At 39.7% G+C, this 13,036-nt stretch overlaps 1 protein-coding gene across 1 annotated transcript in view; it reads left to right on the top strand.

The window, feature by feature from the left end:
* The window catches only part of LOC123630601 (transmembrane protein 45A-like), a 75,449-nt gene that overhangs the window by 14,679 nt on the left and 47,734 nt on the right, over positions 1 to 13,036 (top strand). The gene's annotated exons all lie outside the window — the stretch shown is intronic.

The raw sequence follows: 13,036 nt of genomic DNA, 5'->3' as shown, positions 1-13,036 counted from the left end.
TTGGGGCAAAGCCAAGCCTAGCCTAATTCTAATGATTCTGTGGAAATTTCATTTCATTTTGTGTTAGGATCTAGCATTGTGGTTGGATAGGCAGAGTAGATGTTGAAGGTATGTGTCCTAAAAGCTTTACTTGATTTCTGTAGCATTTTCCCCCTCTGGGACCTTCAGAAATATGGAAACTAAAGCATGAGGCCTGCCATCGACTCTTTCTATCCATCCTTTCCATCCATCCATCCATCCATCCATCTGTTCATCCATCCATCCATCCATCCACTTATTCATCCATCACTTAGATACTAAACCACTCACTATATACAGCGTACAGTTCTAAGAGCTAGGGCTTAAGCAGTGAAGAAAAATAGAAAAAAAAATTCCTGCATTTATGGAGCTTTCATTCTAGTGAAAGGAGGAAGTGCAATAAACAAAATAAGTCAGTAAAGCATGTAGTATATTAAAAGAAGATATAGGGAAAAATGAATCAGGAAAAGGGGGTGGGGTATTGAGGCAGTTTTAAATAGGTGATGAGAGAAAGTCTCATTGAGAACGAGCTCCCCTGAAGTATTCTGAACACAAGTGGCAAACAGTGTCTTCTTGTTACTACCAACCAGCAGTGCCTGTTGCCCCCTTGTCCTCCCTCATGTTTATTCACTGAGGCCTCAGCATTTTTGGTTCATGAAAACAATAAATTTTGGGGGGCACAGAATACGACCTTAAGGGTTTTCCTTTAGGACTGTGTTAATATGCTAGTAGATGCCAGATGAAGGATATATTGGTGGGCCCCCACTTTGCTGCCCCTACTGGGTTCGGGAGAGTGATACCTTCTGCTCTGTTAGCTGTGTGGCCTTACACATTGGGCTTCTACCTCCAGAGCTTTTTTGCATAACATCTCTAGCCCTGCCCTGCCCAGCCCACAGGGACCTCTGCCTGTTCTTTATACTATTCCATCAAATGAATTTACTGCATTTAACTAATAAAAATAAACAAATGTAAGTAAAAATGATTGGAGATTTAAAGACTTTTTTTTAAGTGTTCTGTGTCCATACATATTTACTATATTGTAAATGAAAATTGAAAAATTTAAATTATAAAATCCCAATTTATACATTTATTTGTGGCATAAAAATTCATTGTATACTGGGTACTGATATTTTATATCCAAAATATTTCTGGAAAAATCCTTCATTTCAAGCATGCTTTGCCTTTATTTTACAATATTGCCTTCTAATTCATCTCCCTCAATTTATTTATATGCCCCTAAAATTTATCTTCCCCATATCATTTAGAGTAATTTATCTTCAGTGCACACAGAGATCATGTTGATTCTGCTGACGCATGAGGATGGTATAGGTTTCCACCTGTTTATGTCCTCTGCTATTTCCTTCCTCTGTGTTTCATAGTTCCCCCTATAGAGGTCTTTTACCTCCTTAGTTAAATATATTCCTAGGTACTTTATTTTATTTGTTGCTATTGTGAAGGATATTGAGTCTTTGATTTGGTTCTCAGTTTGACTGTTATTGGCATATATGAATGCCTCTGATTTGTGTGTATTGATTTTGTATCCTGAGACTTTACTGAATTCATTTATCAATTCCAGGAGTCTCTTGGTTGAATCCTTGGGGTTTTCTAGATATAATATCATATCATCAGCAAAGAGTGAGAGTTTGATCTCTTCTGTTCCCATTTGGATGCCCTTAATTCTGGTCTCTTGTCTAATTGCTCTAGCAAGGACTTCCAGCGCTATGTTGAATAGAAGTGGAGATAGTGGGCAACCTTGTCTGGTTCCAGTTCTAAGTGGGAATGCTTTCAATTTTTCCCATTCAGTATAATGTTGGCTGTAGGTTTGTCGTATATGGCTTGTATCATTTTTAGGTATGCCCCAACCATGCCTATTTTGTTAAGCATTCTTATCATAAAAGGGTGTTGAATTTTGTCAAATGCTTTTTCTGCGTCTATTGAGAGGATCTTATGGTCTTTGTTTTTGCTTCTGTTTTTGTGGGGAATTACATTTATAGATTTGTGTATGTTGAACCATCCTTGCATCTCTGGGATGAAGCCCACTTGGTGGTGATGGATTATTTTCTTGATAAGCACCTGGATTCAGTTTGCTAGGAGTTTGTTTAGAATTTTTGCATCTATATTCATAAGGGATATTGGTCTGTAGTTTTCTTTTTTTGTTGTGTCCTTTCCTGCTTTTGGTATCAAGGTTATGTTGACTTCATAAAATGTGTTGGGGAGGATTCTGTCCATCTTGATGTTGTGGAACAATTTCTGCAGGACAGGCATCAATTCTTCTTTGTAGGTGTGGTAAAATTCGGGTGTGAAACCATCTGGTCTGGGACTTTTGTTTTTAGGAAGGTTTTTCATTGCTGTTTCAATTTCAGTACTTGATATTGGTCTGTTCAGGAATTCTATTTCTTCCTGGTTGAGCCTAGGGAGACTGTGTGTTTCTAAAAATTTGTCCATTTCCTCCACATTTTCCAGTTTGTGTGCATAAAGGGTTTTGTAGTATTCATAGATGATATTTTGTATCTCCATGGCATCAGTTGTAATTTCTCCTTTTTCATTCCTGATGGAGATTATTAGAGTTATTTCTGTTCTGCTTTTCATTTATCTAGCCAAAGCTGTGCCAATTTTGTTTATTTTTTCAAAGAACCAACTTTTTATTTTATTAATCTTCTGTATAGTTTTCTTGTTGTCCATTTCATTTAGTTCTGATCTTATTAATTTCACTTCCTCTGCTGGGTTTGGGGTTGGTCTGTTCTTCTTTTTCTAGCTCTTGGAGTCAATTCTTTAGGTTATCTGTTTGTGATCTTTCTGTCTTTTGGATATAGGCATTTATGGAAATAAACTTTCCTCTCAGGACTGCTTTAGCTGTGTCCCACAGATTTAGATAACTTGTGTCTCCTTTGTCATTTAGTTCAAGGAATCTTTTGATTTCCATCTTGTGATTTCCTCATTTATGAAGTAATCATTCAGTAGAAGGTTTATTTTCCACAACTTTTTTGTAGAAATGAGAGTTTCTGTTAGGGTTGATTTCTACTTTTATTCCACTGTAATCTGAGAAGATACATGGTATAATTTCTATTTTTTAAAATTTTTTGAGACATGCTTTGTGTCCTAGGATATGGTCAATCTTAGAGAATGTCCCATGAGATGATAAGAACGTATATTCAGTGGTTTTTGGGTAGAATGTCCTGTAAATGTCAGTCAGGCCCATTTGTTCTAGAGTTCTGTTTAAGTCCATTATTTCTTTGTTAATTTTCTGTTTGAAGGATCTATCGTGTGCTGTCAGTGGGGTGTTGAAGTTTCCAGTTATTATGTTGTTGCTATTTATCTATTTGCTTAGCTCAGGTAGGGTTTGCTTTATGAATCTGGGTGCACCTAAGTTGGGTGCATACATATTTAGAATTGTTGTGTCTTCCTGTTGAACTTTACCCTTTACCATTATATAGTGACCATCTTTTGTCTTTCATTACTTTTGCTGATTTAAAGACTAAGTTATCGGAAATCAAAAATGCCATGCCATCCTTCTGTTGGCTTCCGTTTGCTTGAAATATTGTTTTCCACCCCTTTACCTTGAGTCTAAATGCATACTTGCAGGTTAGATATGTTTACTGAAGACAGAAGATACTTGGATTGTATTTTTTTTATCCATTGGGCCAGGGTGTCTCTTGAGTGGGGAGTTCAAGCCATTCTCATTTATTGAGAGAACTGATAGGTGGGGCAAATTTCTGTTCATCCTGTTGGCTTGAACTTTGTTGCTTTGTTTTCTCTCTTGAGCCATTGTGATATCTGGCCTTTGATCTTTTGCTTTTGAGTGGTTTTACATTTGTGAGTGTTTATGGTGCTGATCCGTGTGTAACTCTGTTTTGAGTACTTCTTGGAGGGCTGGTCTTGTCTTGGTGAATTCCCTCAGTCTTTGCTTCTCTGAGAATGTCTTTTTTTCTCCTTTGTATACAAACCTTAGTTTTGCAGGGTACGAGATTCTAGGCTGGGCATTATTTTGTTTCAGAAGAGTGAGAATGGGGCCCTAGTCTCTTCTTGCTTGTAAGGTTTCAGTTGAAAAGTCTGGCATTATTCAGATGGACTTTCCTTTGTATGTTACTTGTTTCTTTTGCCTTACAGCTCATAGAAGGGCCTCTTTAATGGATATTTTGCTCAGTCTGATGACTGTATGTCATGGTGTCTTCCTGTTTGCAATGAATCTCCCAGAGGTCCTTTGAGCTTCTTGTACCTGGATATCTAGATTTTTAGCAAGGTCTGGGAAATTTTCCTCTATTATATCTTCAAATAGCTTCTCAAACCCTTGCGTATTTTCTTCTTCACCCTCAGGGATGCCTATAACTCTCACGTTAGACTTCTTCACATAATCCCACATTTCTTGTAGGCTTTGCTCTTTTCTCTTATTTCTCTGCTCTATCTCTGTGACTGACTTATTTAATTGGAAGGTGTTATCTTCAATCCCTAAGATCCTTTCTTCTGTTTGATCTACCCTGTTCTTGAGGCTTTCCACTGTGTTTTTTAGTTCCCTGAATAAATTCTTCATTTCCAGGAATTCGGTTTGATTTTTCTTTAATATTTCAATTTCTTTAGTGAATTTTTTTCTAAGCCCTGGATTTTTTTTGTGGTTTCTTTGTGTTGCTTATCCATTTTTTCTTGTAATCCGAGTTTTCTTATAATCTGTGTTTTAAATTCTTCTTCTGTCATTTTAGTGTTCTGAATTTGGTTAATGTCCATTGCTAGAGAGCTGGTGTTCATCTTTGAGGGTGTGCTTTCTGCTTGATTCTTCATACTTCTAGAGTCCTTCCCATCTGGACCAGCGTTGCTTCCTACCTTTCAGGTTTCGTTTGGAAAGTAACACGCCCTGTGTAGGCTCTGTTCCAGTAGATGCTGTAGGAGCAAGGCAGATCACAGCTGCTGCCTAGCAGCATATGTGCACTTCTATGGTTGATCTGCCACTAGGGGGAGTTGCTAATATGTTGTTCAGGGTTCTTCTACCACAGTTGGGAGGCTGCTTCTGATGGGAGGGGTTACTTGGGGAGCCTGTTTTGGCCTCTTGCCAGGATTTTTGTTCCCTGACCACAGACCCCACTGTTGGTGGCTGACCAGAGGCAGAAATCCAGCCCCAGAGTCATGATCCTACTGGATGACCTAAATCAGACTGACAAGCAAAGTCACTGGGCTGTCAACTATTGATCTACGCCAAGGACCTGCGGATTCACACTAGTTGCAGAGGGAAAGTGGCTTTTCTTGTCTCACCCTACCTCTAGGGGTGGAGCCTACCACTTTCAGTGCAAAATATGTTGGCTAGGGGGAGAGGGTGGCGCCCCAGTCTGCCCAGGGCCACAGTGCCTGTAAGTCCCGCAGACGTTAGCCTCCCATTACTAGGGAAGTATTCAGAATTCATCCATCAAAACAGGGCCTGGCTAGTTGACTATAGGTTATGTAAGGGCAGAGCTTATCGTGAGAGTTCCCGGGCTGGAGGAAGGGAGTTGCCCAACACTGTATCACTCTGCAGTGGCTGGGTTGTGAACCCCCAAAATTGGCGACTGCCTGCCCACAGAGCGCTAGCACTGGGGGCGACTGCTCAGGAGGTGGCAGGTGCTGGATCAGGGAGCTGAGTCATCAGGATGCCCTGTTGTCTCTTTTATGTCGCCCTCCCACAATCTCACACCTGTCCAACAGGAGCTCTTGCTCTTTCTGACTCACCCTGAGCGGGCCTATTCACCCGCGGTGGTTTCCAGGTTAGAGTCCGCTACTTAGTGTTCATCTCTGTTGATCTGGACCTGCTGAGTGCCAGAGGCAAGTTACCTGTCTCCTAACTACCTCCAGTGGTAGCTCAGACCAGTCCCTCCCCCGCCCAGTGCAGTCCTGGCACAGAGCTTGGGGGAGTTCAAGGTGCTTCCCACTATTGTCTCCTCTCCACAGAGCCCCACGACTCCTGCCACAATTTTGCACCGACTTCAGGCAGGTCCCTGTCTGCGTGAGTGTGGAGGTCTGTGGCGAAGCAAGACGTTCTCCTGTGGGTCTGATCCCACTTCACTCGCTGGCCAGGTGGGTGCAAGTGTCCCACGCTCTATTCTCTATTGTTTGTCTCGCACTCTCTAGATTTCGGAATCCTACCTCCTGTTCACCATTTTTTCTTTTTTCCTGTTTTGTGTGTCCCATGCTGATTCTCTGCCGATTCACTTCGCTGTTCTTGTGGGGGAGCGATCCACTCATGTGTAGCAGACCGAGATCAGGAATCCAGGGAGTTACCTTTACTCTGCCATTTTTGTTTCTCCGTATATATTTTTTTGTTATTGATTTCATTTAGTTCTGTTTTGATCTTGGTTATTTCTTTTCTTCTGCTGAGTTTGGACTTGATTTGCTCATCTTTTTCCAGTTCTTTGAGACAATTCATTAGATTGTTGATTTGTGATGTCTCTGTCTTTTGGATGTAGGCTTTTATGGCTATATTTTCCTCTCAGGACTGCTTTAGCTGTGTCCCACAGATTCTGATAACTTGTGTCCTCTTTATCATTTAGCTCAAAGAAACTTGTGATTTCCATCTTAATTTTCTCCTTGACCCAATAATCGCTCAGCAGTACCTTGTGTAGTATCCATGGCTTTGTGTAGAGATGAGTGTTTCTGTTGGAGTTGATTTCTAATTTTATTATACTGTGGGCTGAGAAGATGTGTTGTATAATTTCTATTTTTTAAAATTTTTTGAGATATGTTTTTGTGGCCTTTGGTATGTTCAATCTTAGAGACTGTCCCATGAGCTGATGAGGAAAACATATATTCAATGGTTTTGGGGCATAATGTTCTATAAATGTCAGTCAGGCTCATTTGTTCTAGAGTTCTGTTTATGTCCATTGTTTCTTTGTTTATTTTCTGATTGAAGGATCTGTTCTGTTCTGTCAGAGAGGGGTTAAAATTTCTGGCTATTACGGTGGTGCTGTTTATTATTTTGTTTAGATCAAGTAGACTTTGCTTTATGAATCTGGGTGCACCTGAGTTAGGTGTATAAATATTTAGAATTTTTATGTCTTCTTGTTGAATTGTTCCCTTTACCAATATATAATGACCATCTTTGTCTTTTATTACTTTTGGTTATTTGCTGTCTATGTTATCTCAAATGAGAACTGCTACACCAGCTTTCTTTTGGTTTCCTTTTGTGTAGAAAATTATCCTCCATTCCTACATCTTGAGTCTGAATGAATCTTTGTGGGTTTGATGTGTTTCTTAAAGACAGCAGATACTTGGCTTGTGTATATTTATGCATTCAGCCAGCTTACGTCTCTTCAATTGGCAGTTCAAGCCATTCATATTTATTTAAGGAATAGATAAGTGGGGTGGATTTCTGTTCATCTTGTGGGGCTGAAGTTTGTTGCCTTGTTTTCTCTCTTGAGCTGTTATGGTATTTGGCCTTTGACCTTTAGCTTTTGGATGACTTTACACTGGTGAGTGTCTATTGTGCTTATGTGTGTGTAATGCTGTTCTGAGTACTTCCTAGAAGGCAGGTTTTGTCTTGAGGAATTCCCTCAGTGTTTGCTTCTCTGAGAAGATCTTTATTTCTCCTTGATAGAAGAAACTTAGTTTTTCAGGATACAAAATTCTAGGCTGGGTATTATTCTGTTTCAAAAGACTGAGAATGGGGCCCCAGTGCCTTCTGGCTTGTAAGATCTCAGTTGAGAAGTCTGCAGCTAGTCTGATGAGTTTTCCTGTGGAGGTTACCTGCAGCTTTTGCCTTATGGCTCATAGGGGGGCCTCTTTTGTGTTTATTTTGGCCAGTATGATAACGATTCTTTTTTTTTTAAACTGAGTTATCTGTGATGTGTATTAATTGAATGAATGACAGAAGGGTTCCAGGCAGTAGGAAAACTGTACAGAGTTAGGGAGGCATGTTAGAAAGCTTGGGATGTTAGGGGAACTTCAACTGCTTCCATTTAGTTTGGTCATAGCAGAGCCCTATTAGGCAGCAGAAGCAGATGAGATGAGGATCACCGGAGAAGAGGAGACTTTCACAATAGCATATAATGGTCAGAGCATACTTTTGCGAGGAGAGTGTCTGTGGGATTCAAAACAATATATTATAGGAGCCCTGGAGAGTTTACCTGGAGGTGAGCGAAATCTCAATGGCAGTCTGGCTTGACTAAGCTTGTTATGTATACCTTTTGTGAGTGCAGGAGGATGGTGGAGGAGATCGCATCCTGAATCCTATGTTTTGCATTTGGAAATCAGTGTGATCTTGGGCAACTGACGTGACATCTTCAAACCAGTGTCCTCATTTATAAAGGTGGTTCCAATAATACCTACCTCCCCTGGGTGGATATGAGAATTCAATTACATAATATATTGATAGATTGAAGAGTCTAACATAGTAAGTACTCAGCAGATATTAGTCTTTCCTCCCCATCCGTCTTTTTTCTCTTTCCCTTTTCCTTCTTTTGTCCCTTCCCCCATTCTTTTTTCTTTCATCAGCTTTTTATTAGGTAAGTGATATATGTCAGGTATCCTGAAAGATCTACTTTATCCAATATGGTAGCCACCAACCACTTGTGGCCATTGAACACTTGAAATGTGGCTAGTTCTAACTGAGTTGTGTTATGAGTGTAAAATACACACAGAAGTTGGGGTAGTTAACACTCTGCCTTTTCCCCACACCATTACTTCCAGGGCATGAGGTAGGAGATTAGAGGCTATTTGAGTCTGTGAAGGATTTTCTTATAGAAAGGCAGTCTTTGATGGGTTTCTGAGGTGGTCTTCAGTTGCTGACTAGTGAGCTCCCCTCCCTTCCTGCAATGTCTTGTAAATGATGAAGTCTTGCTTTGAAATTCCTAGTCTGTTTTCTTTTATTTTCCATAGAAGTTTGGAAATGTTGATTCAGAACCAAATGAAAAAAAAGACAGAGAACCCAAATTATTTCATTAATAATTTTTTGCCATTGAGCCCATGTTTAAATAATAGTTTGAGTATATATTTGGTTAAAAAACATATTATTAAGGTTAATTTTATTTTTTTCTTCTTAACTTTCAAAACTGTGACTACTGTACATTTAAGATTAAATAGATGGTTTGCCTTCTATTTTTGTTAGGCAGCACTTTGTGGAAGTGGGGGAAGATAGAAAAACAGCAACAACAGAAGGAAATTTAAAAAGTAAATTTAAAAACAACAAATATAAAATTACACAATCTAATATATATTGTGAAGACAAGTTGCTATGCAGAGGACAATAGGACAGCCTAATTAGATCAGCTGGCCAAGAAAGGCCTCTCCAAAGAAGGGACATTTGTGCTGATCCCTGAGGGAGGCTCTTCCTACACAATTTTCCAGCCAAAGGTGGGGACATAGCATTCTAGGCAAAGAAAACAGCCTGCTGGTGAATATTTATTGAGTCTTCCAAACACAAGTTCCATGCTCTGGAAAACTGGGGAAAACTGTGGGTATGACACACCCAAGAAGGGTCCCTAACTTCTTGGAGGTTGTGGTGTAGGGGGACAGGCAAGATAAGCAAGACCTGAAGGTGCAGGGATGTGACAAGTGCTGGATCCAGAAGTGCCTTTCTCCTTTCTTCTTCCTGTCTTAGAACCATCATTGACCACAGCCTTGACCATGCAGGTCCCCAGGGAAGATCTGTTGTTCCTTCATGGTGGGTAGTGAGTAACACTCACACTTTTCCCTTTATTCCCTGTTTCCAGCACCCTGCTCTGACTCACACTCATCATCTCAGAAAAGAGTGTCTGCAATAACCTCTTAACTAGTTTCCTTGCCCCCAGCCTCTTTCTCCCTTTCATATATTCTGTGCATGGTTGCCAAATTGATCTTTCTGAAATACCATTTAGCCCATGGTAACTTACTTACCTCAAAGCTTTTATTAGCACCCTGCTCCTGGCAGAGGAGCAGTTTGCTGGGAGCTGCTGCGCCTCTCTTATTTTTCCCCCTCACCTTTTCCTTCTACAGGTAATGAGGCAGTTTGCAAAGGAGCATGGCCTACAGCCAACCTCTTTTGCTGAGACTGAGGATGCTCTAAAGCCTCATCTCCAGCCATCTTCCCATATTTCTACTCCTTTCCTGCATTGTCCTGTGGGCCAGGCATGCTCGAGTTCTATTGTCCTTCAAATGCTGAAGGGCACCGTTTCCCAGGGAAGAGTGAGAGCACATTAGCAGGAGCATAAATTCTGGAGTCATTCTGGCAGCTTCAATCCAAGCTCTGCCATTAAACTAGCTGTGGGAACCTATTCCATAAGTTATTTATCTTTTCTAAACTTAGTTTCCCAATTATTTAATACCAGGATGCTAATCATAATTTGTACCCCTTGGGGTAGGGTGGATAAGATAATACACTCTATATAAAGCATTTAATAAGTGCCTAGGCCATAAATCATAAGTGCTGTGTACTAGGGACTCACCCAAAGGGCCATGAAGTCCTTAATCCATGGCCATTGTTCAAATGATGGTAAGCCCTAGTGTATTGATTAACAGAGTTGCCTCCAGGGACCTCTGGCCCTGCTTTCTTTTTGCATTCCTAGTATCAATTAGCAACTTCTTATATCTGGTAAAGGGCTGTGGTCTGACTTTTGTGTAGTGGTGATGCTGGCTGGAAACACTGGACAGGGGTACTGAATTGTGGTATCACAGAGCTGGATGGGACCTCAAGAGACCATCCAGTGTAGGATGCTGAGGGCCCTTGGAGGATCCAAAGGAGATCCAAAAGAGTTAGTTGAAAAGCCCCTGTGGACCCATGTGGAATCTGTTATTTTTCCTGCACGGCAGTCCCTAGTTAGCTCCCTGCTTCCCACTCCAAAGTCATATTATTGCTGGTTTATCACTTGCTTTTACCACTCTTAATTAAATGTGTTTTTTGCTTTACTTCTATCTGTGAGAAACAGTGAAAAAGTCTTGAAGCCAGGGATACAGGAGACTGGGGATCTAGTCATGCCTTAGCTTCTCTTCCCATGTTCCTTCCTAATCACACCTCATAAGACTAAACAGGTCATGGACTTCAAGTGTTAAAAATCTCACACAGGTTTAAGGTGCTATTATTAGCCAGTTTCTCCTCAGTGTTTTGCTAAGATTTGTTAGAATAAGGAGCTCTTCTCATAGGGAACAGTCTTTTAGACAGTCCTGCTGGTAGACTTAAGGCAAGTTAGCCATCAAGAACTCTGTTATTTTCAATGGAAAAAAATAAAGAAACCATCTGCCAAAAATTCTAGATTTTTATTTTGTTTTTCAAAAATAAGAAGTCCATTAGTTTTGGATTGCAACAGACTAGTCACAACTCCAAAAAATTAAGCTACAAAGAACAGACTGTGTTTCAGAGTTCCCTAAGTAATTAAGCAAGGTCTTTTTCAAACTGAGAAGCATTAAGTGGAAGCAAGGCTTTTGTTCAAGGTTAACTTTTATATTTGCAGTCACAGGCAGAAAGTGAGTTAATGTGGCCATAATAATTTTTCTACATTTTCTTAAAACCAAGACATATAAATCTTACATCATCTATTTATGTAAGTATTTTAAAATAGGTATTTAAAATACATAAATATAATTTAAAACCATGATATATATGCTTTTGGGGGCACCATCTAAATCAGGAATCAAGAGCAAGAGGGCATCTTTCCTTCCATTTATCTCTGGGGACGACAGCAGTTAGTTGACAAGACAAGAATATAATACCTGGTTCTGAGTTAGTGCACAAGAGGCATTTATAAAGTGAGGGTAAATGAATGTCAATAAAAAAGTAATGTTTTGACAACTCCTTTAGGGAGACAGAAATGTCTATAAATTACTGTAGTATTTGATGATCGGAAAAGAAACAAAACACAAACAGGAATTCAGAAGGTATCTTGTATACTAGGTCCTCAATCTATATTTTAAAAATCTGTTGAAAGGAACAATGTTAATATAGTGCCATCGCTTTTGACCACCCTTATGACAGTCCTTCTTACTCTGGGCCCCAAGACTTTGGTCTCTTATTACATTTGCTCATAACCAGTAAAAAGCTCTTATAAATATTGGCCTAGGCCAAGAATTTATGACTATGACCCCAATGGCAATCAAAGCAACAAGAAATATTCACAAATATTCACAAGCTACATATCTGATAAAGGGTTGTAATATCCAGAATCTACAAAGCACCCAAACAAATCAGCAAGAAAAAAACAAAACAACCCCATTAAAAAGTGGGCAAAAGCATGAACAGTAGATTCCAAAAGAAGATAGACAAATGGCCAATAAACATATGAAAAAATGCTCAACATCCCTAATCATCAGGGAAATGCACATTAAAACCACAATGAGATATCAGCTTACCCCTGTTAGAATTGCTTTTAAGAAGTCCAAAAACAATAGATAGTGGTATTGATGCAGAGAGAAAGGAACACTTCTACACTGTCAGTGGGACTGCAAATTAGTACAACCTATATGGAAAACAGTATGGAGATTCCTTGAAGATCTGAAAGTAGACATACCATTAGATCCAGCAATCCCACTAGTGGATATCTACCCAAAAGAAAAGAAGTCATTTTATCAAAAGGACACCTGTGCTCAAATATTTATTGCAGCACAATTCACAATTGCAAAGATGTGGAATCAACCCAAGTGCCCATCAAGTCATGAGTGGATTAACAAAATGTGGTATATGTATACCATGGAGTACTACTCAGCCATAATAAAGGATGAATTAATGCCTTTTGCAACAATTTGGATGGAGCTGGAGACCATTATCCTAAGTGAAGTATCACAAGAATGGGAAAACAAACATCACATGTAATTGCTATTAAACTGAAACTAACCGATGAGCACACATGTGCACAGAAGAATGTAAAACTTAGTGGAAATCAAGCAGGGGGAGGTGGGAGAGGGGAGGGGCAGAAACCTACTTAATGGGTAAAACGAACACTATTTAGGTGATGGACACGCTTATAGCCATGACTCAAGCATTACAAAAGTGATCCACGTAACCAAAACATTTGTACCCCCTTAATACTTTGAAATAAATAAAAAAAGAACTGATGATTCAGTAGCTCTGGTGTAGTGTCAGAATGCTGGGAATTAT

Source organism: Lemur catta, chromosome 1 (genome assembly GCF_020740605.2).
Source record: "Lemur catta isolate mLemCat1 chromosome 1, mLemCat1.pri, whole genome shotgun sequence".
Classification (NCBI taxonomy): Eukaryota; Metazoa; Chordata; class Mammalia; order Primates; family Lemuridae; genus Lemur; species Lemur catta.
Note: the sequence above shows the minus strand (reverse complement) of the source record. Positions and strands in the feature narration are given on the sequence as shown.